The sequence below is a fragment of the Colias philodice genome, chromosome 20 (genome assembly GCF_061535455.1).
Source record: "Colias philodice isolate Cphi_HAF_F1 chromosome 20, ilColPhil1 Martin Lab GWU primary, whole genome shotgun sequence".
NCBI classification, from domain to species: Eukaryota; Metazoa; Arthropoda; class Insecta; order Lepidoptera; family Pieridae; genus Colias; species Colias philodice.
In genome coordinates this window covers 4508011-4533636 of record NC_143105.1, presented here as the reverse complement: position 1 = coordinate 4533636, position 25626 = coordinate 4508011, and the positions used below count along the sequence as shown (strand labels likewise).

The 25626-nt window shown below is 36.7% G+C and overlaps 1 protein-coding gene across 1 annotated transcript in view; it reads right to left on the bottom strand.

The window, feature by feature from the left end:
• LOC149479381 (atrial natriuretic peptide receptor 2-like) overlaps positions 1-22071 on the bottom strand; it is a 58787-nt gene extending 36716 nt beyond the window's left edge. The window contains exon 1 of the mRNA XM_089707801.1: positions 21966-22071. The gene's annotated coding sequence lies outside the window, so the exon portion shown is untranslated. The remainder of the gene's footprint in view (positions 1-21965) is intronic.
• Between the last annotated feature and the right edge of the window lie 3555 nt (positions 22072-25626).

The following is a 25626-nucleotide window of genomic DNA, read 5'->3' as shown; positions in this document are numbered from 1 at the left end:
CGGAAAATTATGATACGTCATGTCAACTGATTGCTATTATGTAATTCAGGACATTTATATAGATGATATTACAGTTCGTTGTGGTAAATGGTTGTGCTCTATGTTATAAGACTTTCGTTCGTGTAAAGGTAAATGGGAGAATAGCATGCTTGTATAGAAATGGAATTTCACTTAATCCGGGAACAATCTCTCAAGACATTATGGCATTTAAAAAAAGGAGGCAATGTGAAAATATTTAAGTTAATTGTTTTAAATTATATTTCATATTATGACATCCAGTTGCCTATTGTTATGTAAGAGTTGATAAAGCTTGTTCATTTATTAAAATTCATTCATCCAAATCATGATCACCAGAAAAGCCTTATTTCATATTATAGTATGTTGGTAATTTTTATGTTTGTTATAACTGTATTAATAGTTATGTTTATTTTTATTCTTAGATTGTGATTTTTTTTGTTTTAAATTGAACACCACAATGGAGCAGCTGCGTTACTAAAGTAATAAATAGGTAAGTATTCCATTTCTAATAATTATATTACGTGTTTCTTTCATATCAAACGATAGCTTGTAGATGGTTATTTCTATATAAAATAAAATAGACCTTTCTACGTCCGTATTTTCAGAAGAAAACCGTAAGTTTCACACATAACGCTACACGAAGGTCACGCATAATTAATGACATTTAAGCACCGACCGTTTCTACACTGGCCATTCTATGGTACGTAATTACCTACTCTGTGGCACCCACTTCACTGCCCTCAGTCCATTATCATTAAGCATATGATGATAATATGGGTGGTTTTATTGTAATGTGAAGATTAGAAGTAGGGCAACCGGGAACCCTGTATAATTTTTCCAAGCGCTGTAGTCGAATGCCATATATTCTTGTAAAGTTTGCTCGTTGCCAAATCGTGTAATTTTGTGTATCCGGAAATTTTGTAGCAGTTTAATTCGATGTGACTTTGTAGGTAAGTATCAAAATACATGTAAGAAGGCACTAGGTACTTACTACTAGGTACTAGGTACTACCTACTTGATGGAAGTTTACATTTATTATTGCTCTACTAATAGGGGAAACTTTCTACAGTTTGATAGCAATTTTATCAATTTTAAAAAATATGACATAGGGAATTATGAATTATTTAGAAGAATAGTTTTTTATGAATGTTAATAACTACAATAACCGTGATTTTTCTATGAGAAAAATTTATACTTAAAAATACAAATATTAACATAATATTCAATAATGTAACTGAAAGAATTAAATCACATTTGAATTAATTTAACTGGAGAGAATAATTCCTACCATTCCGCCCTAAATGTTTGAAAATCTCGCCAAAAGCTTGCGCATAGTAATTCCGTTCTCTATACAGTTAACCACAAACACATGCACTGTCGTACAAACTCATTATGTACGTCATAAAAACAAAGCCTGTAGTTTCGGCCGGCCTCTGAAATACGCCGCTGGATACTCATCATTTCTATGATAATAGTGTGTTATACTAAAATGTGTAACGTTATTTTGGTATTATTATAAAGGTTATTTATAAAGGTTATTATTTGGTGTTATTATTATAAAAAAAAGGAATAGTTAGATAGGTACTAGAACTTGCGTTAGCGTTAACATTTGCGACTCGGTCGACGTTCTTTAGATGTAAATATTGTATTCTCAAATACATAGAATATGCTGAATATGGGCCAACTGAATATACTATTTAATTTGTTAATCGTTTTCATAGGAAAAGACTTAAAAGATGTTGTATAGCTAAGTACATATTTCGTTTCGTTTTGATAATATGAAATGATGTCACACACTAATTTAATTAAGTTAAATGTCGAGCTGATGTTATATATACCCATTAATATTAGGTACTTTATTATTATATTTTTTAACACTTTACATTTCATCACACAAAATTAAGCTTTTATGTTTACATTTATTCATATAGTCCTTACCCACGTTCACATCTCCCACATTCTTTCACAGATCTCTGAATTCTGAGTACTACGCTCGTGTTATATTATCTGTGGTACTAGGAAATCGTCATTGTTGTTTACGATAAAACGTTAGTAGGCGTTACCAATGCATAAGCATCACATGAAATCATTTTCCTCACAGTTCATTTATAAGCAAAAAAATCAAGTGATATCTATATATGTACTAGCCTTCCGCTATGATTTCGCTCGTAGTACATAGCCTCAACAATCACGTACATATCCAAATGGTGAAAGAAAATTTTAAATCAGTCGGTTCCTGACATAAGCGCGTTCAAACAAACAAACAATCTATTGAGCTTTATATTGTTAATGTATCATAGACAGAAAGCAATCCATTTCCACGTAAATAAAATGCTTTGAATAATTCGTAAGATAAATATAAAAAGATATCTACCGCATATAATTTAATGTTTGTGTAAAAAACATTGCGTCTAGACACTAGATTACCAAAGGAAACAGTGATATCATTTTGGTGAGGGGACAAATTTACGACACTAATAAACACAGTTATATAGAAAGTAATATTTCTAGTAATCTTGTGTTATTTCTTTGCAATTTTAAGATATATGGACGAAAACTGCAAAACTACAAAAACTGTTAGTTTTGATCATATTTAAATATCTCTTCTTCTATTGGTACCTAAGTATAGATTTAAATTGTATTGGTACACTAATAAATAATAACACACTACAAAACATACACGAAGACTCATAAATGTCGAAATTGCAATATCTAACAACTTAAGGATACCTATACGAAAAATAAATCAATAATTAATAATTACAAAAGCAAAAGATATAATATTTACAATAGAACCTACCAAAATAACAAAATGTGGCTACAATCTCCTTAGGAATAGCAAAAGAATAATGTTTATTATAAAGTAGTTCCATTTGTATTTCGCAATACAGTTAATGTTTCTAGTTTCTAAAGGTTCATAGCCAAAATCTTTGTCAGCGAAAACAAAGAGGTCATCAGCCCAATCGAACTTTGTGTTTAACTTTCAAAAAACAGAGAAGAGATTATATTAGTTTAGTATGCAATTTTGCGTAAAATTTTATCCCACCAAAAACATTTTCATGTAAAATGTTGCCAAGACGAGCCCATATGACTCGAACTGTCAAAAAGTTATCAGATCTCATGTAGAGCCAAGCTTCTAACACTACACGCCCTAACTCTACAAGGCCTAACTTCACAAACTCTACACCTCAGTCAAAATATGTGGCTGTGCCATTTCGCTACATTCACACCGGCGTAAGGTTTTTTTTAAACTATAATCCTAATAAGTTCAATTTAATATTTTTTGATATCATTAATTATATTATAATCCGATTAATAATATAATAATAAAAAAAATAACTGCGTTAAAAACAACCGACTTCATAAACAGAAAAGTAAAAAATAAAAAAGATTTGATATTATTAATTACTACATATTATTTAGATGTGCTATTTACTAAAAAGGTTTGATGTCGGTGCACGGGCTTAATACTAGTGTTTGGCACCGACTTCAAACCTATTTAATAAATAGCACATCTAATTAATATGTAGTAATTAATAATATCAATCTTTTTTATTTTTTACTTTTCTGTTTATGAAGTCGGTTGTTTTTAACGCAGTTATTTTTATTTAATACTTTTTAGTGTATAAATTATCAACACGAATCAAACGAGCCCAATCTCGATATAATTGAGTCAATATATTACTGAGTTCCTAAGGCCACCTTCCGATTCCATCATCAAATCAGCTCTATGTCATGATAATGTTTCATCGCTATCCAATTTACATAAGTATACAAAATTTCAGCTCAATCGGTTACCGGGAAGTGAATCAAAGTTACTTGCTACATTTCAATGAAGTCATCGAGTACAGACAAAAATGCTCATAAAATAAAAACTACTGGGTTTATCCGAATAAAATTTTTATGGGACCAATTCGACACCATCCCGCATCGAACAAAAAAACAATCACGTAAATCGGTTAAGAAACCTAGGAGTAATCGGTGTACATACATCCAAAAAAAAAATATATACCGGCCGAATTGATAACCTCCTCGTTTTTTTGGAAGTCGGTTAAAAATAATGAAAAAATAAAATCAAGAATTTATATTCGTTATTATAAAAGTTGGGATAGTAGGGAAAATTAATGCAATTTCTACATCAAAAATTAAAAAAATATTTGTAATTAGAAAAAAATGTAAAGAAAAAGGAATTCGAGGTAATGATTTACATTCACATTCACATTCACATTCACATTCACATTCACATTCACATTCACATTCACATTCACATTCACATTCACATTCACATTCACATTCACATTCACATTCACATTCACATTCACATTCACATTCACATTCACATTCACATTCACATTGTTCGTTGTTCGTTGTTCGTTGTTCGTTGTTCGTTGTTCGTTGTTCGTTGTTCGTTGTTCGTTGTTCGTTGTTCGTTGTTCGTTGTTCGTTGTTCGTTGTTCGTTGTTCGTTGTTCGTTGTTCGTTGTTCGTTGTTCGTTGTTCGTTGTTCGTTGTTCGTTGTTCGTTGTTCGTTGTTCGTTGTTCGTTGTTCGTTGTTCGTTGTTCGTTGTTCGTTGTTCGTTGTTCGTTGTTCGTTGTGCGTTGTTCGTTGTTCGTTGTTCGTTGTTCGTTGTTCGTTGTTCGTTGTTCGTTGTTCGTTGTTCGTTGTTCGTTGTTCGTTGTTCGTTGTTCGTTGTTCGTTGTTCGTTGTTCGTTGTTCGTTGTTCGTTGTTCGTTGTTCGTTGTTCGTTGTTCGTTGTTCGTTGTTCGTTGTTCGTTGTTCGTTGTTCGTTGTTCGTTGTTCGTTGTTCGTTGTTCGTTGTTCGTTGTTCGTTGTTCGTTGTTCGTTGTTCGTTGTTCGTTGTTCGTTGTTCGTTGTTCGTTGTTCGTTGTTCGTTGTTCGTTGTTCGTTGTTCGTTGTTCGTTGTTCGTTGTTCGTTGTTCGTTGTTCGTTGTTCGTTGTTCGTTGTTCGTTGTTCGTTGTTCGTTGTTCGTTGTTCGTTGTTCGTTGTTCGTTGTTCGTTGTTCGTTGTTCGTTGTTCGTTGTTCGTTGTTCGTTGTTCGTTGTTCGTTGTTCGTTGTTCGTTGTTCGTTGTTCGTTGTTCGTTGTTCGTTGTTCGTTGTTCGTTGTTCGTTGTTCGTTGTTCGTTGTTCGTTGTTCGTTGTTCGTTGTTCGTTGTTCGTTGTTCGTTGTTCGTTGTTCGTTGTTCGTTGTTCGTTGTTCGTTGTTCGTTGTTCGTTGTTCGTTGTTCGTTGTTCGTTGTTCGTTGTTCACATTCACATTCACATTCACATTCACATTCACATTCACATTCACATTCACATTCAAATTCACATTCACATTCAAATTCACATTCACATTCATTTTCACATTCACATTCACATTCACAATCACATTCACATTCACATTCACATTCACATTCACATTCACATTCACATTCACATTCACATTCACATTCACATTCACATTCACATTCACATTCACATTCACATTCACATTCACATTCACATTCACATTCACATTCACATTCACATTCACATTCACATTCACATTCACATTCACATTCACATTCACATTCACATTCACATTCACATTCACATTCACATTCACATTCACATTCACATTCACATTCACATTCACATTCACATTCACATTCACATTCACATTCACATTCACATTCACATTCACATTCACATTCACATTCACATTCACATTCACATTCAAATTCACATTCATTTTCACATTCACATTCACATTCACAATCACATTCACATTCACATTCACATTCACATTCACATTCACATTCACATTCACATCCACATCCAAGATCACGTCCCCGTCCACGTCCACGTCCACGTCCACGTCCACATCCACATCCGCATCCACATCCGCATCCGCATCCGCATCCGCATCAGCATCAGCATCCGCATCCATATCCGCATCTGCATCCGCATCCGCATCCACATCCACATCCACATTCACATTCACATTGTTCGTTGTTCGTTGTTCGTTGTTTGTTGTTCGTTGTTCGTTGTTCGTTGTTCGTTGTTCGTTGTTCGTTGTTCGTTGTTCGTTGTTCGTTGTTCGTTGTTCGTTGTTCGTTGTTCGTTGTTCGTTGTTCGTTGTTCGTTGTTCGTTGTTCGTTGTTCGTTGTTCGTTGTTCGTTGTTCGTTGTTCGTTGTTCGTTGTTCGTTGTTCGTTGTTCGTTGTTCGTTGTTCGTTGTTCGTTGTTCGTTGTTCGTTGTTCGTTGTTCGTTGTTCGTTGTTCGTTGTTCGTTGTTCGTTGTTCGTTGTTCGTTGTTCGTTGTTCGTTGTTCGTTGTTCGTTGTTCGTTGTTCGTTGTTCGTTGTTCGTTGTTCGTTGTTCGTTGTTCACATTCACATTCACATTCACATTCACATTCACATTCACATTCACATTCACATTCAAATTCACATTCACATTCAAATTCACATTCACATTCATTTTCACATTCACATTCACATTCACAATCACATTCACATTCACATTCACATTCACATTCACATTCACATTCACATTCACATTCACATTCACATTCACATTCACATTCACATTCACATTCACATTCACATTCACATTCACATTCACATTCACATTCACATTCACATTCACATTCACATTCACATTCACATTCACATTCACATTCACATTCACATTCACATTCACATTCACATTCACATTCACATTCACATTCACATTCACATTGTTCGTTGTTCGTTGTTCGTTGTTCGTTGTTCGTTGTTCGTTGTTCGTTGTTCGTTGTTCGTTGTTCGTTGTTCGTTGTTCGTTGTTCGTTGTTCGTTGTTCTTTGTTCGTTGTTCGTTGTTCGTTGTTCGTTGTTCGTTGTTCGTTGTTCGTTGTTCGTTGTTCGTTGTTCGTTGTTCGTTGTTCGTTGTTCGTTGTTCGTTGTTCGTTGTTCGTTGTTCGTTGTTCGTTGTTCGTTGTTCGTTGTTCGTTGTTCGTTGTTCGTTGTTCGTTGTTCGTTGTTCGTTGTTCGTTGTTCGTTGTTCGTTGTTCGTTGTTCGTTGTTCGTTGTTCGTTGTTCGTTGTTCGTTGTTCGTTGTTCGTTGTTCGTTGTTCGTTGTTCACATTCACATTCACATTCACATTCACATTCACATTCACATTCACATTCACATTCACATTCACATTCACATCCACATCCAAGACCACGTCGCCGTCCACATCCACATCCGCATCCACATCCGCATCCGCATCCGCATCCGCATCCGCATCCGCATCCGCATCCGCATCCGCATCCGCATCCGCATCCACATTCACATTGTTCGTTGTTCGTTGTTCGTTGTTCGTTGTTCGTTTTTCGTTGTTCGTTGTTCGTTGTTCGTTGTTCGTTGTTCGTTGTTCGTTGTTCGTTGTTCGTTGTTCGTTGTTCGTTGTTCGTTGTTCGTTGTTCATTGTTCGTGTTTGTGTTTGTGTTTGTGTATGTTCACATTCACATTCACATTGTTCGTTGTTCGTTGGTCATTGTTCGTTGTTCGCTGTTCGTTGTTGGTTTTTGTGTTCGAGTTTGTGTTTGTGATTGTGTATGTTCACATTCACATTCACATTCACATCCACATCCACATCCAAGACCACGTCCCCGTCCACGTCCACGTCCACGTCCACATCGACATCCGCATCCACATCCGCATCCGCATCCGCATCCGCATCCACATCCGCATCCATATCCGCATCCGCATCCGCATCCGCATCCACATTCACATTCACATTGTTCGTTGTTCGTTGTTCGTTGTTCGTTGTTCGTTGTTCGTTGTTCGTTGTTCGTTGTTCGTTGTTCGTTGTTCACATTCACATTCACATTCACATTCACATTCACATTCACATTCACATTCACATTCACATTCACATTCACATCCACATCCAAGACCACGTCGCCGTCCACATCCACATCCGCATCCGCATCCGCATCCGCATCCGCATCCGCATCCGCATCCGCATCCGCATCCGCATCCACATTCACATTGTTCGTTGTTCGTTGTTTGTTGTTCGTTGTTCGTTGTTCGTTGATCGTTGATCGTTGTTCGTTGTTCGTTGTTCGTTGTTCGGTGTTCATTGTTCGTTGTTCGTTGTTCGTTGTTCGTTGTTCGGTGTTCGGTGTTCGTTGTTCGTTGTTCGTTGTTCGTTGTTCGTTGTTCGTTGTTCGTTGTTCGTTAGTCGTTGTTCGCTGTTCGCTGTTCGCTGTTCGTTGTTCGTTTTCGTGTTCGTGTTTGTGTTTGTGTTTGTGTATGTTCACATTCACATTCACATTGTTCGTTGTTCGTTGTTGGTTTTTGTGTTCGAGTTTGTGTTTGTGATTGTGTATGTTCACATTCACATTCACATTCACATCCACATCCACATTAAAGACCACGTCCCCGTCCACGTCCACGTCCACGTCCACATCCACATCCGCATCCACATCCGCATCCGCATCCGCATCCGCATCCGCATCCGCATCCATATCCGCATCCGCATCCGCATCCGCATCCGCATCCACATTCACATTCACATTGTTCGTTGTTCGTTGTTCGGTGTTCGTTGTTCGTTGTTCGTTATTCGTTGTTCGTTGTTCGTTGTTCGTTGTTCGTTGTTCGTTGTTCGTTGTTCGTTGTTCGTTGTTCGTTGTTCGTTGTTCGTTGTTCGTTGTTCGTTGTTCGTTGTTCGTTGTTCGTTGTTCGTTGTTCGTTGTTCGTTGTTCGTTGTTCGTTGTTCGTTGTTCGTTGTTCGTTGTTCGTTGTTCGTTGTTCGTTGTTCGTTGTTCGTTGTTCGTTGTTCGTTGTTCGTTGTTCGTTGTTCGTTGTGCGTTGTTCGTTGTTCGTTGTTCGTTGTTCGTTGTTCGTTGTTCGTTGTTCGTTGTTCGTTGTTCGTTGTTCGTTGTTCGTTGTTCGTTGTTCACATTCAGATTCACATTCACATTCACATTCACATTCACATTCACATTCACATGCACATTCACATTCACGTTCACGTTCACGTTCACGTTCACGTTCACGTTCACGTTCACGTCCACGTCCACGTCCACGTCCACGTCCACGTCCACATCCGCATCCGCATCCGCATCCGCATCCGCATCCGCATCCGCATTCGCATCCGCATCCGCATCCACATTCACATTGTTCGTTGTTCGTTGTTCGTTGTTCGTTGTTCGTTGTTCGTTGTTCGTTGTTCGTTGTTCGTTGTTCGTTGTTCGTTGTTCGTTGTTCGTTGTTCGTTGTTCACATTCACATTCACATTCACATTCACATTCACGTCCATGTCCACGTCCACGTCCACGTCCACGTCCACGTCCACGTCCACGTCCACGTCCATGTCCACATCCACATCCGCATCCGCATCCGCATCCGCATCCGCATCCGCATCCGCATCCGCATCCGCATCCGCATCCACATCCACATTCACATTGTTCGTTGTTCGTTGTTCATTGTTCGTTGTTCGTTGTTCGTTGTTCGTTGTTCGTTGTTCGTTGTTCGTTGGTCGTTGTTCGTTGTTCGCTGTTCATTGTTCATTTTTGTGTTCGAGTTTGTGTTTGTGTTTGTGTATGTTCACATTCACATTCACATCCACATCCACATCCAAGACCACGTCGCCGTCCACGTCCACGTCCACGTCCACATCCACATCCGCATCCACATCCGCATCCGCATCCGCATCCGCATCCGCATCCGCATCCGCATCCACATTCACATTGTTCGTTGTTCGTTGTTCGTTGTTCGTTGTTCGTTGTTCGTTGTTCGTTGTTCGTTGTTCGTTGTTCGTTGTTCGTTGTTCGTTTTTCGGTGTTCGGTGTTCGTTGTTCGTTGTTCGTTGTTCGTTGTTCGTTGTTCGTTGTTCGTTGTTCGTTGTTCGTTGTTCGTTGTTCGTTGTTCGTTGTTCGTTGTTCGTTGTTCGTTGTTCGTTGTTCGTTAGTCGTTGTTCGCTGTTCGCTGTTCGTTGTTCGTTTTCGTGTTCGTGTTTGTGTTTGTGTTTGTGTATGTTCACATTCACATTCACATTGTTCGTTGTTCGTTGTTCGTTGTTCGTTGTTCGTTGTTCGTTGTTCGTTGTTCGTTGTTCGTTGGTCATTGTTCGTTGTTCGCTGTTCGTTGTTCGTTTTTGTGTTCGAGTTTGTGTTTGTGATTGTGTATGTTCACATTCACATTCACATTCACATCTACATCCACATTAAAGACCACGTCCCCGTCCACGTCCACGTCCACGTCCACATCCACATCCGCATCCACATCCGCATCCGCATCCGCATCCGCATCCGCATCCGCATCCATATCCGCATCCGCATCCGCATCCGCATCCACATTCACATTCACATTGTTCGTTGTTCGTTGTTCGTTGTTCGTTGTTCGTTGTTCGTTTTTCGTTGTTCGTTGTTCGGTGTTCGTTGTTCGTTGTTCGGTGTTCGTTGTTCGTTGTTCGTTATTCGTTGTTCGTTGTTCGTTGTTCGTTGTTCGTTGTTCGTTGTTCGTTGATCGTTGTTCGTTGTTCGTTGTTCGTTGTTCGTTGTTCGTTGTTCGTTGTTCGTTGTTCGTTGTTCGTTGTTCGTTGTTCGTTGTTCGTTGTTCGTTGTTCGTTGTTCGTTGTTCGTTGTTCGTTGTTCGTTGTTCGTTGTTCGTTGTTCACATTCACATTCACATTCACATTCACATTCACATTCACATTCACATTCACATTCACATGCACATTCACATTCACGTTCACGTTCACGTTCACGTTCACGTTCACGTTCACGTTCACGTCCACGTCCACGTCCACGTCCACGTCCACGTCCACGTCCACATCCGCATCCGCATCCGCATCCGCATTCGCATCCGCATCCGCATCCACATTCACATTGTTCGTTGTTCGTTGTTTGTTGTTCGTTGTTCGTTGTTCGTTGTTCGTTGTTCGTTGTTCGGTGTTCATTGTTCGTTGTTCGTTGTTCGTTGTTCGTTGTTCGTTGTTCGGTGTTCGGTGTTCGTTGTTCGTTGTTCGTTGTTCGTTGTTCGTTGTTCGTTGTTCGTTGTTCGATGTTCGTTGTTCGTTGTTCGTTGTTCGTTGTTCGTTGTTCGTTGTTCACATTCACATTCACATTCACATTCACATTCACGTCCACGTCCACGTCCACGTCCACGTCCACGTCCACGTCCACGTCCACGTCCACGTCCATGTCCACATCCACATCCGCATCCGCATCCGCATCCGCATCCGCATCCGCATCCGCATCCGCATCCGCATCCACATCCACATTCACATTGTTCGTTGTTCGTTGTTCATTGTTCGTTGTTCGTTGTTCGTTGTTCGTTGTTCGTTGTTCGTTGTTCGTTGTTCGTTGTTCGTTGTTCGTTGTTCGTTGTTCGTTGTTCGTTGTTCGTTGTTCGTTGTTCGTTGTTCGTTGTTCGTTGTTCGTTGTTCGTTGTTCGTTGTTCGTTGTTCGTTGTTCGTTAGTCGTTGTTCGCTGTTCGCTGTTCGTTGTTCGTTTTCGTGTTCGTGTTTGTGTTTGTGTTTGTGTATGTTCACATTCACATTCACATTGTTCGTTGTTCGTTGTTCGTTGTTCGTTGTTCGTTGTTCGTTGGTCATTGTTCGTTGTTCGCTGTTCGTTGTTCGTTTTTGTGTTCGAGTTTGTGTTTGTGATTGTGTATGTTCACATTCACATTCACATTCACATCCACATCCACATTAAAGACCACGTCCCCGTCCACGTCCACGTCCACGTCCACATCCACATCCGCATCCACATCCGCATCCGCATCCGCATCCGCATCCGCATCCATATCCGTATCCGCATCCGCATCCGCATCCTTATCCACATCCACATTCACATTCACATTGTTCGTTGTTCGTTGTTCGTTGTTCGTTGTTCGTTGTTCGTTGTTCGTTGTTCTTTGTTCGTTGTTCGTTGTTCGTTGTTCGTTGTTCGTTGTTCGTTGTTCGTTGTTCGTTGTTCGTTGTTCGTTGTTCGTTGTTCGTTGTTCGTTGTTCGTTGTTCGTTGTTCGTTGTTCGTTGTTCGTTGTTCGGTGTTCGTTGTTCGTTGTTCGTTGTTCGTTTTTCGTTGTTCGTTGTTCGTTGTTCGTTGTTCGTTGTTCATTGTTCGTTGTTCGTTGTTCGTTGTTCGTTGTTCGTTGTTCATTGTTCGTTGTTCGTTGTTCGTTGTTCGTTTTTCGATGTTCGGTGTTCGTTGTTCGTTGTTCAGTGTTCATTGTTCGTTGTTCGTTGTTCGTTGTTCGTTGTTCGTTGTTCGTTGTTCGTTGTTCGGTGTTCGGTGTTCGTTGTTCGTTGTTCGTTGTTCGTTGTTCGTTGTTCGTTGTTCGTTGTTCGTTGTTCGTTGGTCATTGTTCGTTGTTCGCTGTTCGTTGTTCGTTTTTGTGTTCGAGTTTGTGTTTGTGATTGTGTATGTTCACATTCACATTCACATTCACATCCACATCCACATTAAAGACCACGTCCCCGTCCACGTCCACGTCCACGTCCACATCCACATCCGCATCCACATCCGCATCCGCATCCGCATCCGCATCCGCATCCGCATCCGCATCCATATCCGCATCCGCATCCGCATCCGCATCCACATCCACATTCACATTGTTCGTTGTTCGTTGTTCGTTGTTCGGTGTTCGTTGTTCGTTGTTCGTTATTCGTTGTTCGTTGTTCGTTGTTCGTTGTTCGTTGTTCGTTGTTCGTTGTTCGTTGTTCGTTGTTCGTTGTTCGTTGTTCGTTGTTCGTTGTTCGTTGTTCGTTGTTCGTTGTTCGTTGTTCGTTGTTCGTTGTTCGTTGTTCGTTGTTCGTTGTTCGTTGTTCGTTGTTCGTTGTTCGTTGTTCGTTGTTCGTTGTTCGTTGTTCACATTCACATTCACATTCACATTCACATTCACATTCACATTCACATTCACATTCACATTCACATTCACATTCACATTCACATTCACATTCACATTCACATTCACATTCACATTCACATTCACATTCACATCCACATCCACATCCAAGATCACGTCCCCGTCCACGTCCACGTCCACGTCCACGTCCACATCCACATCCGCATCCACATCCGCATCCGCATCCGCATCCGCATCCGCATCCGCATCCATATCCGTATCCGCATCCGCATCCGCATCCTTATCCACATCCACATTCACATTCACATTGTTCGTTGTTCGTTGTTCGTTGTTCGTTGTTCGTTGTTCGTTGTTCGTTGTTCGTTGTTCGTTGTTCGTTGTTCGTTGTTCACATTCACATTCACATTCACATTCACATTCACATTCACATTCACATTCACATTCACATTCACATTCACATTCACATCCACATCCAAGACCACGTCGCCGTCCACATCCACATCCGCATCCACATCCGCATCCGCATCCGCATCCGCATCCGCATCCGCATCCGCATCCGCATCCGCATCCGCATCCACATTCACATTGTTCGTTGTTCGTTGTTCGTTGTTCGTTGTTCGTTTTTCGTTGTTCGTTGTTCGTTGTTCGTTGTTCGTTGTTCGTTTTTCGTTGTTCGTTGTTCGTTGTTCGTTGTTCGTTGTTCGTTGTTCGTTGTTCGTTGTTCGTTGTTCGTTGTTCGTTGTTCGTTGTTCGTTGTTCGTTGTTCATTGTTCGTGTTTGTGTTTGTGTTTGTGTATGTTCACATTCACATTCACATTGTTCGTTGTTCGTTGGTCATTGTTCGTTGTTCGCTGTTCGTTGTTGGTTTTTGTGTTCGAGTTTGTGTTTGTGATTGTGTATGTTCACATTCACATTCACATTCACATCCACATCCACATCCAAGACCACGTCCCCGTCCACGTCCACGTCCACGTCCACATCGACATCCGCATCCACATCCGCATCCGCATCCGCATCCGCATCCACATCCGCATCCATATCCGCATCCGCATCCGCATCCGCATCCACATTCACATTCACATTGTTCGTTGTTCGTTGTTCGTTGTTCGTTGTTCGTTGTTCGTTGTTCGTTGTTCGTTGTTCGTTGTTCGTTGTTCGTTGTTCGTTGTTCGTTGTTCGTTGTTCGGTGTTCGTTGTTCGTTGTTCGGTGTTCGGTGTTCGTTGTTCGTTATTCGTTGTTCGTTGTTCGTTGTTCGTTGTTCGTTGTTCGTTGTTCGTTGTTCGTTGTTCGTTGTTCGTTGTTCGTTGTTCGTTGTTCGTTGTTCGTTGTTCGTTGTTCGTTGTTCGTTGTTCGTTGTTCGTTGTTCGTTGTTCGTTGTTCGTTGTTCGTTGTTCGTTGTTCGTTGTTCGTTGTTCGTTGTTCGTTGTTCGTTGTTCGTTGTTCGTTGTTCGTTGTTCGTTGTTCGTTGTTCGTTGTTCGTTGTTCGTTGTTCGTTGTTGTGTAAAGAACGAACTGACATTGTTAGTCTTTCTGTAGAACGGACCATTGAACTGTCCTGTGTGGAGCTGGAGCGTTATATTATTGTTTGCGTTTATAGACCCCCTTCCAGTGACTATAATATGTTTGAGACAGTCATGGAAGAAATATTAAAGCGTCTAAGCAGGAGTAAAAAAAAAGTTATAGTATGTGGTGATTTTAATATTGATTTACTTTTACAAACACAAACGGCTACACGAATTGTTAATTTATTTCAGTCATTTAATCTATATAAACTTTTTAACGAACCCACACGAATTACACCTACTTCTGCAACCTGTATTGATAATATATACTGTGACTGCATCTGTTTAGAGAAAAATATTCTCAATACATTGACTTCGGATCACTGTAGCCAGAGGGTAGTTTTTGAATGGGAGTGCATACCTACATTTAAAAGGATTAATGTTAGGCCTATAACTAAAAAAGGCATTAATAAATTTAGAGATAATATTAATAAAAACCTGCCCATACTGAATGATCAATCCTGTCATAATAATCCTTGTGAAATGTTTAAAAATCTTTTTAATTTAGTGCATAATGAATTTGAAAAAATATTTAAAGTTAAATCTTTAAATATTACCAAGGATTTACCATTTAGTAAATGGGCGACACCTAGCATACATAGGTGTAGGATCGTTCTTTATGAGTTATATGGTATGAAGCAATATAATAAAGACCCATCTTTTCTTAATTATGTTAGAAATTACTCAAAAACTTTTAAAATTGTTTGTTTTACTGCGAAGCGTTTGTATATCAGAGATAAAATACGCGAAACGGATAATAAAGTTAAAACAGTTTGGTCTATTATTAATGGTGAAATGGGTAAAAGCAAATCAAGTAATACCATAAAACTTGTTAATAATGGCATGGTTATTGACAAAAATGTTGATGTTGCGCTTGCATTTGAAGATTTCTTTAGTAGTGTCCCTGCTAGCATTACTAATACTAATTTAAATTCGTCTTCAGCACTTGCAGAGACCTTTTTGAGGGACCATGTTGCGGGGTGCAGCACATTATTTGAATTGCGACACGTAACTGCTAATGATATTGTTACAGCCTTTAAGACACTAAATTTAAAAAATACTTGTGATCTTTGGGGAATGTCCGTAAATTTAGTTAATAATATAATAGAAAATATTGCGAAAAATTTAGCTTTCATATTTAATAAGTGTTGTGACTATGGTACATATCCTAATTTACTAAAGCTTAGTAAAGTTATACCTCTATTTAAGAAGGGCGATCAAGAAGACTGTAACAATTATAGACCGATCTCTATTTTACCAACATTAAGTAAGGTATTCGAGAAGTTAATATTAAACGCAACGCATCCGCATCCACATCCACATTCACATTCACATTGTTCGTTGTTCGTTGTTCGTTGTTCGTTGTTCGTTGTTCGTTGTTCGGTGTTCGGTGTTCATTGTTCGTTGTTCGTTGTTCGTTGTTCGTTGTTCGGTGTTCGGTGTTCGTTGTTCGTTGTTCGTTGTTCGTTGTTCGTTGTTCGTTGTTCGTTGTTCGTTGTTCGTTGTTCGTTGTTCGTTGTTCGTTGTTCGTTGTTCGTTGTTCGTTGTTCGTTGTTCGTTGTTCGTTGTTCGTTGTTCGTTGTTCGTTGTTCGTTGTTCGTTGTTCACATTCACATTCACATTCACATTCACATTCACATTCACATTCACGTCCACGTCCACGTCCACGTCCACGTCCACGTCCACGTCCACGTCCACGTCCACGTCCACGTCCATGTCCACATCCACATCCGCATCCGCATCCGCATCCGCATCCGCATCCGCATCCGCATCCGCATCCACATCCACATTCACATTGTTCGTTGTTCGTTGTTCATTGTTCGTTGTTCGTTGTTCGTTGTTCGTTGTTCGTTGTTCGTTGTTCGTTGGTCGTTGTTCGTTGTTCGTTGTTCGCTGTTCGTTTTTCGTTTTTGTGTTCGAGTTTGTGTTTGTGATTGTGTATGTTCACATTCACATTCACATTCACATCCACATCCACATCCAAGACCACGTCGCCGTCCACGTCCACGTCCACGTCCACATCCACATCCGCATCCACATCCGCATCCGCATCCGCATCCGCATCCGCATCCGCATCCGCATCCGCATCCGCATCCGCATCCACATTCACATTGTTCGTTGTTCGTTGTTCGTTGTTCGTTGTTCGTTGTTCGTTGTTCGTTGTTCGTTGTTCGTTGTTCGTTGTTCGTTGTTCGTTGTTCGTTGTTCGTTGTTCGTTGTTCGTTGTTCGTTGTTCGTTGTTCCGTGTTCGTTGTTCGTTGTTCGTTGTTCGTTGTTCGTTGTTCGTTGTTCGTTGTTCGTTGTTCGTTGTTCGTTGTTCGTTGTTCGTTGTTCGTTGTTCGTTGTTCGTTGTTCGGTGTTCGTTGTTCGTTGTTCGGTGTTCATTGTTCGTTGTTCGTTGTTCGTTGTTCGTTGTTCGGTGTTCGGTGTTCGTTGTTCGTTGTTCGTTGTTCGTTGTTCGTTGTTCGTTGTTCGTTGCTCGTTGCTCGTTGTTCGTTGTTCGTTGTTCGTTGTTCGTTGTTCGTTGTTCGTTGTTCGTTGTTCGTTGTTCGTTGTTCGTTGTTCGTTGTTCGTTGTTCGTTGTTCGTTGTTCGTTGTTCGTTGTTCGTTGTTCGTTGTTCGTTGTTCGTTGTTCACATTCACATTCACATTCACGTTCACGTTCACGTTCACGTTCACGTTCACGTTCACGTTCACGTTCACGTTCACGTTCACGTTCACGTTCACGTTCACGTTCACATTCACATTCACATTCACATTCCCATTCACATTCACATTCACATTCACATTCACATTCACGTCCACATCCACATCCGCATCCACATCCGCATCCGCATCCGCATCCGCATCCGCATCCGCATCCACATTCACATTGTTCGTTGTTCGTTGTTCGTTGTTCGTTGTTCGTTGTTCGTTGTTCGTTGTTCGTTGTTCGTTGTTTGTTGTTCATTGTTCGTTGTTCGTTGTTCGTTGTTCGTTGTTCGTTGTTCGTTGTTCGTTGTTCGTTGTTCGTTGTTCGTTGTTCGTTGTTCGTTGTTCGTTGTTCGTTGTTCGTTGTTCGTTGTTCGTTGTTCGATGTTCGTTGTTCGTTGTTCACATTCACTTTTACATTCACATTCACATTCACATTCACATTGACATTCACATTCACATTCACATTCACGTCCACGTCCACGTCCAAATCCACATTTCAAAAACTATTAGAAAAATAAATTAAATATTTTATTTATAATATAGCAAATTAGTTCAGAAATAATTTAAATTTCATATAAGAATATAGAATTGTAATTTGAAGTTATATAACGCAACTCAGCTATTCAAAATATGTTTGACCATATTTAACATATTAGCATACCTACTGCTTAACATACCTTAAAAATTGTTCCTTTGCGAATAAAACTGGCCACACATTTGGACGCAAGGGACGCTCTGTGAATTTAAGGTAGCAATAATTTTTACTATCAGACAACTTACCAGCTCATTTGCCCGCTTTTGTATTTCTATCTTTAAAGACAAAATTTATTGCCAAGATACTATTGAAGCTGTTCTCTTATAAAAAGTTATGTGTTATTTAAATATTTACTCTAATTTAGGTATATGATAGTGTTTATAACTCGTATTTTAAATAGTGTGGTTAAAAATAAGATGGTTGTTGTTCACTTATCTACCATTTAGCATGTTCATTATTTACTTACTCTTTATCATGGGTTACGAACCCATTACCATTTCAACATCTTTTCAAAACATAGATTTACAAAGTTTTACACAGAACAGTATTTCATTAAATATCCAGTATCCATTGCCAAAATATCCAATTCCAATTAATATGTTAATCTTGACCCATTACACGCTTTACACGATCTATTTTAAGACCTACGCTTTGTCTTAGCTGTCGTGTGCAGCTTGACTGATTACTATATCGGTATCGAGTTCCTTTATACCTTTTTTCACTTTATTTGGATATATTTCTCACTGCCGAGCGAGTGTCACATTTTTCCTTCACACTTCCCATGATGTATAAGGTGATTTATTTTCATAGATCATATAGTAGTATTTTTAAAACGTTTTTCATAACCTTTTGTGTGTAATTGTATACGGATTTTTTTAATTGCTATAAGATAGGAATTTAATTATTTATCTACATTGTGAGGTGAAATTGAATCATATTCTATTAGAAAACGTATTTGATAAGAGGTTCTTTAATGAATTCTGTTTAATTAATGAAATATTCACGTAATAAGCGCTTTTCCTCAATTACAGCCATTATTTGCTTACGTAAGCAATGCTGATTGTTAAGCCACGTGTTACGTGCTTGCAATATTAATAATAACAAACTATAGTGTTCTCCTGTGTTTGATTTATGTAAGCATTGTTGTGTTAGAAATGATTGAATTTAACAAAAAGTTTAACGCGATAACTTTTACAGGGTTTAAAAACACGCTTAAAATGTTTGTAATCCTTAATAAGTGTACAAAGTTTGAATAAAATGTGTCCGTTTCAAGTGGATCAAAAAGAAGCTAAAGAAGTCGTTTACATACAAACACACAGTTACATACAAGTTCATGATTTTTAATTTAAGGTAGGGACTATTATTATTAATAGCGATTCCTTTTCTTATATTGGCAAAATGAATGTTTTCATTTTAATCATATTTATACAACCAATCTCTTTCATAGCTACGGGAAACGCTCCATTAAAACGGCAAAAAAGTTTTCAAATGAATCAATTACGCAAATGGATAAAGTAAATACAAAACACAGGTTGAAAATACCAGTTGTGATTTAATTTTAGATACACAATTCGTTATTATAACGTAAATAAAAAGCACAGGTTGTTTTAATTTTACACACAAACAAACACAATTTGAATACTATGAAATGTGAATATACCAGCAGTACATAATATTCAATAGAAAGGTATAAAAGAAGTTATAATTTCATTAAATCAATACTTTGTTCCAAGTATAAGGTCAAGGGTACTGATGCGACTTACGTAGGTATTCCGCTTCTTATGCCATGAATAAAAAATTAGGTATATCACAAGAAATGCGTTTCATTTATGATGAATTTTTATAGCTTAAACTGTTCAGTCATTACAATAACTTTAATACGAAAATTAAAACTCTTACAATAACGTCTGCAGAGCTATAAACTCGTACTTACTTTTACAGCCAATATAGTTTTTAATGGCGAGGAAAGGCGAATAAAATCTCACACTATTTGTGTGGAACTTATTTAGTCTCAGGGCTAAACCTAAGTGATTCAATTTACACATTACGTATTCGACTGGCATGTCTGTTTTTCGGAACCTTTGTATGTTATCACGGTGGCCTTGGGTCCTGCGATAAATAATAAATTATTTCACCCTGTCACGCGATAGCCTTCACAGCTGGATTTTCATCAAAGGGCGGGAAATGGATCGACAATTGAATAACAAAAGAGTTTTTGGTTTAAATATTTCCTAAATCCATTATGAAATCTCGTTGTTTTACGTTATTTAATATGGTAAAAATTTGGCAGGAATGTTTTTTAAATGTAGGATAAATAATATAATAAACGGTTCAGTCATAGGTCCAGAAATACGTAAAAAATGCATGTGATCGCTTCACTGCTGCCTTTGGATATGACAGTAAAGTGTTCCGAAAAGCTTATGTTAAAGTGTCGACCATAAGTATGTTAAGTAAGTAGCTTTATGCGATTTACGTCATCTTGAAAAAGGGGCTTAACTTCAGATTTTTTGCAAATACTCTTTTCCCGTCGAGGTAAAAATTATGTTTTTATTTTGAACGAAAAGGATAAAAATTAATATCTACTGTATGTACTTACTGGATTGTTTTTCATAAGGTAGTGTATACTATGTTACGAAACTTGTAAATTCACCAAGCTAATTAAATTTAAATATAACTTATAACAAAGTGAACACCAACTCTAAAACTCTGTAAAATTTACTACAAGAAAATTATCATCCCATAACTGTGTTATGAACCAAATTAAGTACATCCAAATTTTTCCTCAAATGGAGCCAAAAAATGTTTTAAAGTGGATTACAGAGCTCTAACCAGAACGACGGAAATACGAACGAAGCAAGGAAAATAAAAGCTTGTGAAACATAGCGAAGCAAAACCAAATGTCATTTTGACAGACAAAAAAAATGGTCCTTTTTGCTCTGACCTGAAGCGGGTTTGAAACCAATTGTATGAAATGCATGTTTATATTCGAATAACATTTGTATACTTTAAAGGTTAAATAAAAAAAAATGTAAATAAAAGAACATACTTTTACACTAAAATGAAAACAAATGAACATAGTAACCATAGGTGTTTGACACGAAAAGGTATATATTTCTAAAAATAAAAAGTAGTAGTAAAAGTAAAAACCTCATAATGGGAAAGAGTGTACACTCTTTCCCATTATGAGGTTTAAAAGATTTTGTTTTTAATGTATACCTGAATTCCTTTACAGCAATGACATTTATTCATTAAAAATGTGTCTCTTCTAATTAAAAAATATAATCATCAGGTGATTAACATTCGCAGTTAACCGTCCAAAACGTTTGGTTAAAAATAAATAAATTTTGTTAACATCCACCATGAAATGATTCATTTTTAAGCATCATTTTAACATTTAGACTTTTTATTATATCTTTTAACTTGGTTCGTTTGTTAATTTGAACTTGGTAGCTTTTCAATAGGATATTAAACTAAAAACTACATTTAATTGAAGTGCAGATACGAAAACGTGATAATAATAAAATTGAATGAATTTTTGCCAGTAATTAAAATATGAGAACATAAATTATAAATGTCACAAGACGGCTTAATTATTCGTGTGCTCGGTGTGAACAAAATTAGGCCACATTTACGGACATATTCAAGTGGTTTAAATATAATTGCTTTAACTTATTTTTGTAGTAATGAAAATGTAGAACATACAAAATTTCATTATATGTGTTTTAAAGTGCTTTTCTAATTATTTTCATGTTTACAATTATTGTTCTTGAGGAAGCAAACTATCTTCCTACAAAGGATATAATTCAGCCTATTTTATAATCCTGTAAGAATTATTTACCTTGCATTGAACGTAGTGACGAATAATTTTTCACCAGAATAAACTTCTTTTAAAAATGATCATTTATCATGCTGACTAAGCACACCGCCAGGTCAATAACCAGGAAAAGTTGCTGAATATCTCGAGCTTTTACCTTATTAGTAACACAAAGACATAAAAGAACTAATAAATTAAGCATACCCGAAACCTTCTAAATTAATTATCTGCTCTAATAAATTCTGTGCTAACTAGTTTTAATTAAATTTTACGCTACAATTATCTCATCTATTAAGAAAATATAATAACATTTTGTTATGGAAAAAATAAAAATATCCATAATAATGTCTTAATTAAATTCAGCCTATATTCAAGTTTGCTTTTAAACCCTACGAATTTCACAAGTAATAAATCATAAAGTTCAAACATTAAAGCTTCCGCAAAGGTGAGCACGATACCAAATTATAAAGTTCAATGACCTGAAACTATAAAATTAACAAAATTGAAACTTACATTTTCAACTCTCCAAAGTTACAACTCACTTCACAACACAATAACACTCAGTTTTTAATATTTCGCGTTACAAAGTTGTTCGTAGCGGGTGCTACGAGCGTGTTCGTCTACGGACGTAGCGCGACTGTCTCGTAGAGCCTACGGAGGCTTAGCAGGATCTGATCAATGAGGCTTCAAACCCAGCGTTGGGCGTATTTAGGGTTTACGATCGCCATCAATAAATATATTTACTTCATTTTGAACTTTTACTTACACAGGTGATTAAAATTACATGACTAATTACTGATTTACGATTTAATTTAAAGAGAGAATAAAAATGAGCTCAAGTATTGTCTAATTAGAGTGAATTTTGATAAGCAAGCAAATCTATAATAAGTTATCCTACATTTTATAAATATTATAAGTTATTATTTTAGTACTTAAACGCTTTAGGTTAGGTGCTAAGAACAATATACCTGGTGGATACTTACTAAATGAAGTCTCGCTGTAGCAAATACAGAAAGCTTATTACTTAGGTACTTACCATAAAAATTGGAGTAAAGCATAATATGCTAAATTCACTTGACCTAAACCAAACAAAGGGGACTCAAAACTTTCGATCTTATCATTGTATTTTGAGAAATACTTTTACAAATTTCAACAAAAAGAATTCGTGTGTTCTGATCAGACTATTATTTAAATGAGTTATTAGAGACTTTAATGTAAAGTAGGTAATATTGATATAGATTATTGCCTCGAACAATTAATGTATAGGCTTCTTTTAATTTCGATGCCACGCACGAAAAACCATTGCCTGAAACTTGTATAAATATTAGATTAAAGATCTTATTTCACTTTGAAATATACAGCAGTGAAAGGCTTTTCGTAAAAGAGCTCGTAGATTAGGTTTTATTCGTTATTATTATTTATTCTGTCATTGAAACGTGATCTTTTCGTAGGTGACCTTATTTTTTTCAATTATTTTCATCACGAATAATAATTGTAAATAATTTTAATATACGATAGTAGTACAAGTATTATTACTACTAATACTAGTTTAAAGATTTTATAGAAAATATTTAAATGTATTAATAACAGTCATTTATAACTAAAGCAATTTATTGCTCCTTATTATTTGAAACTTACATAAATACCTTCAAAAATCTCTATGAAAATTGAAAGAGAAATTTATTTTACATAACGAGGCAACTTCTTAAAAGCTCAACCACAGCCTGTTATACGAGTTGGGCGGGTGTTATTTTCTGTACTTATTATAATAAATGTGTAAGTACTCTGTTTGGTTTACTTTTATATTTTAACAAAATAATTTAACCTATTATGTTTAAAGTATATTTATGTCAATCCTACTATCCTACTAATATTATAAATGCGAAAGTTTGTTTGGATGTGTGTGTGTGTTTATTATCTACTCTTTCACGGGAATACTACTGAACCAATTACAACGAAATTTAGGACATATAGGGTAACTAGGATTAACACAGAGGATAGGTTTTATCCCGGAAATCTCACGGGAACTGGAACAATACGGGTTTTCCTTTGAAAACGCAGGCGAAGCCGCGGGCGGAAATCTAGTGAAATATAAATTTCCAAACCTTTTAAAAATATCTGTTTTGTTCCGAATTAAATGATATTTCTCTTATATTGATTTACTTTTAAACAGTTGTGGCTTTTTCTGGAAACATGGTAATGCGTGAACGTCTAACTCAATAACAGAGAGGCCTATTTTTTCCAAATTTATTCATAAAATAAAGCTCTCTACTCAAATAAACCAAGTTATACTTTTACGTTAACAAAATCCGATACAGAATACTTTTACAAGACGCGACGCAAAGGGTAGAAGATTATTAATAAATAATGAAGCTACTTATTATTCATGAGACGTTATTGTGTTCTTCGGTAGGGATTTTCCGTTCGGAAACCTAACGTGGTAATGGCAGAGATACGATTATTAGTCCTAATTGAATCCCGAACGATTTACTAAACGGTTTCAGATTTGTTTATCTCTGACCTTAAGTACAATACACAAATGTATTTTCCATTTCTTTATTCGATTCGTATTTTTATCGCATTTTATATTTGTATGTTCAAATCGTAGAAATAAAACCCTTAATCTTAGAATCTTTCTTCTTTTGCACCAGAGGCAAATAAAAACGAGCTTACAAGAAAAATCATGCCTGTTTTTCGTAAATATGTTTCAAACACGACTATAAGTTCGAAAACATATTTGGACACGCAAATGAAGAGATATTTTTACTTCAACATAGAAATGAAATGTTTAATGTATACTTGATGCAAATGAAATTGTATTGCCCATGCGATATATTATAAACTACATTTAATGTACAATTATTGTAATTATTGAAATACCTAACGATACATCGGAAATGATTGAATCAATTATTTAGCCATTGTTAAAATAGCTTTATATGTTGAAATTTACGGAATAGATATTATATAGCCCAACAGTAATTTGATTTCATTTTATGCTTTATTAAATTACAATTTTTTTTTCTCTTCGTCAATAGGTATACAATATACATACAAATTTTACACCTTGATTTTGAAAAAATCTTCCGTGTAGAATTATTTGTTGATATTATAAAAAATGGTTACCTTTAATCATACGTAAACACGAACCCCTTAAAATATCAGCAGAAGGCCCGAGATCCTCAAAATGAATTATATGCCTATATAATATTTTTCCCGGAATCCATTACGAGCCAGATAATTTTGCCTCAGATATCAAATACTCCGAACTCCGACCCAAGTTACCGTGAATTAATTAAACCTTTGGAAGCAGTTAAATATCTAGAGATTATTTTACGATTTATAATTATTACAAGTTTTGTGTGACACTACTGAGTACTGTAAAAGCATTCCTTTTTGCAGAGCTTATATAATCATTACAATTACCTTTTAGGTATAACAATAAATAAGTAAAACAATAAATTCAATTTTCGGTATAAATCCTTGACATTTCACAAGGACCTATAATGACTCTATGGACTAAACAACTTTTAACATAAACTACACAGACGCTAGAAAAGAGCAATGTTCTTCACAATTTTTGCAAATCAAGTTTAACATTCATTAGGTAAACAGTTAACAAAAACAATATAAATATTGAATATATATAACATAAATTTAATCAAAATACCTATCGTTTAAATACAATTAGCCACTGAAATTTTTACCATTCCAACAGAATAAACCTGCTTTATCTCTATAATTATAAAACATTAAATTAGGTGCCAGCTTTATTAAAGAATATTAAATTTTCCTCACCCTAAAGAACATTTGAAACAGTTTTAACTTCCAAGTCAGACAAAGTGAGTTCGTAAGTTTCGTACATATAATAAGGTAATGTTAATCTCTTTAAAATTCTTATTGTATTAAATTCTTGCAAAAATAAATAGTAAGAAGTACATACTTAATATACTTAGATACTTATATCAATTTCTGCGACCAACTTCAAGATTTTACTGTTTGTTTTTAATTTTACTATATATTTTAAATACTTTTCTTATTGGATACTCATTACAAATAAATTATGGTGTTTCCGTCTATTTTTATACGAATTTAAGGTCTAAAATGTTGTATATTAGCTTCGCAAATCACATAATGTCGAAGTCATATTTAATTAACATCATAATATGATGTT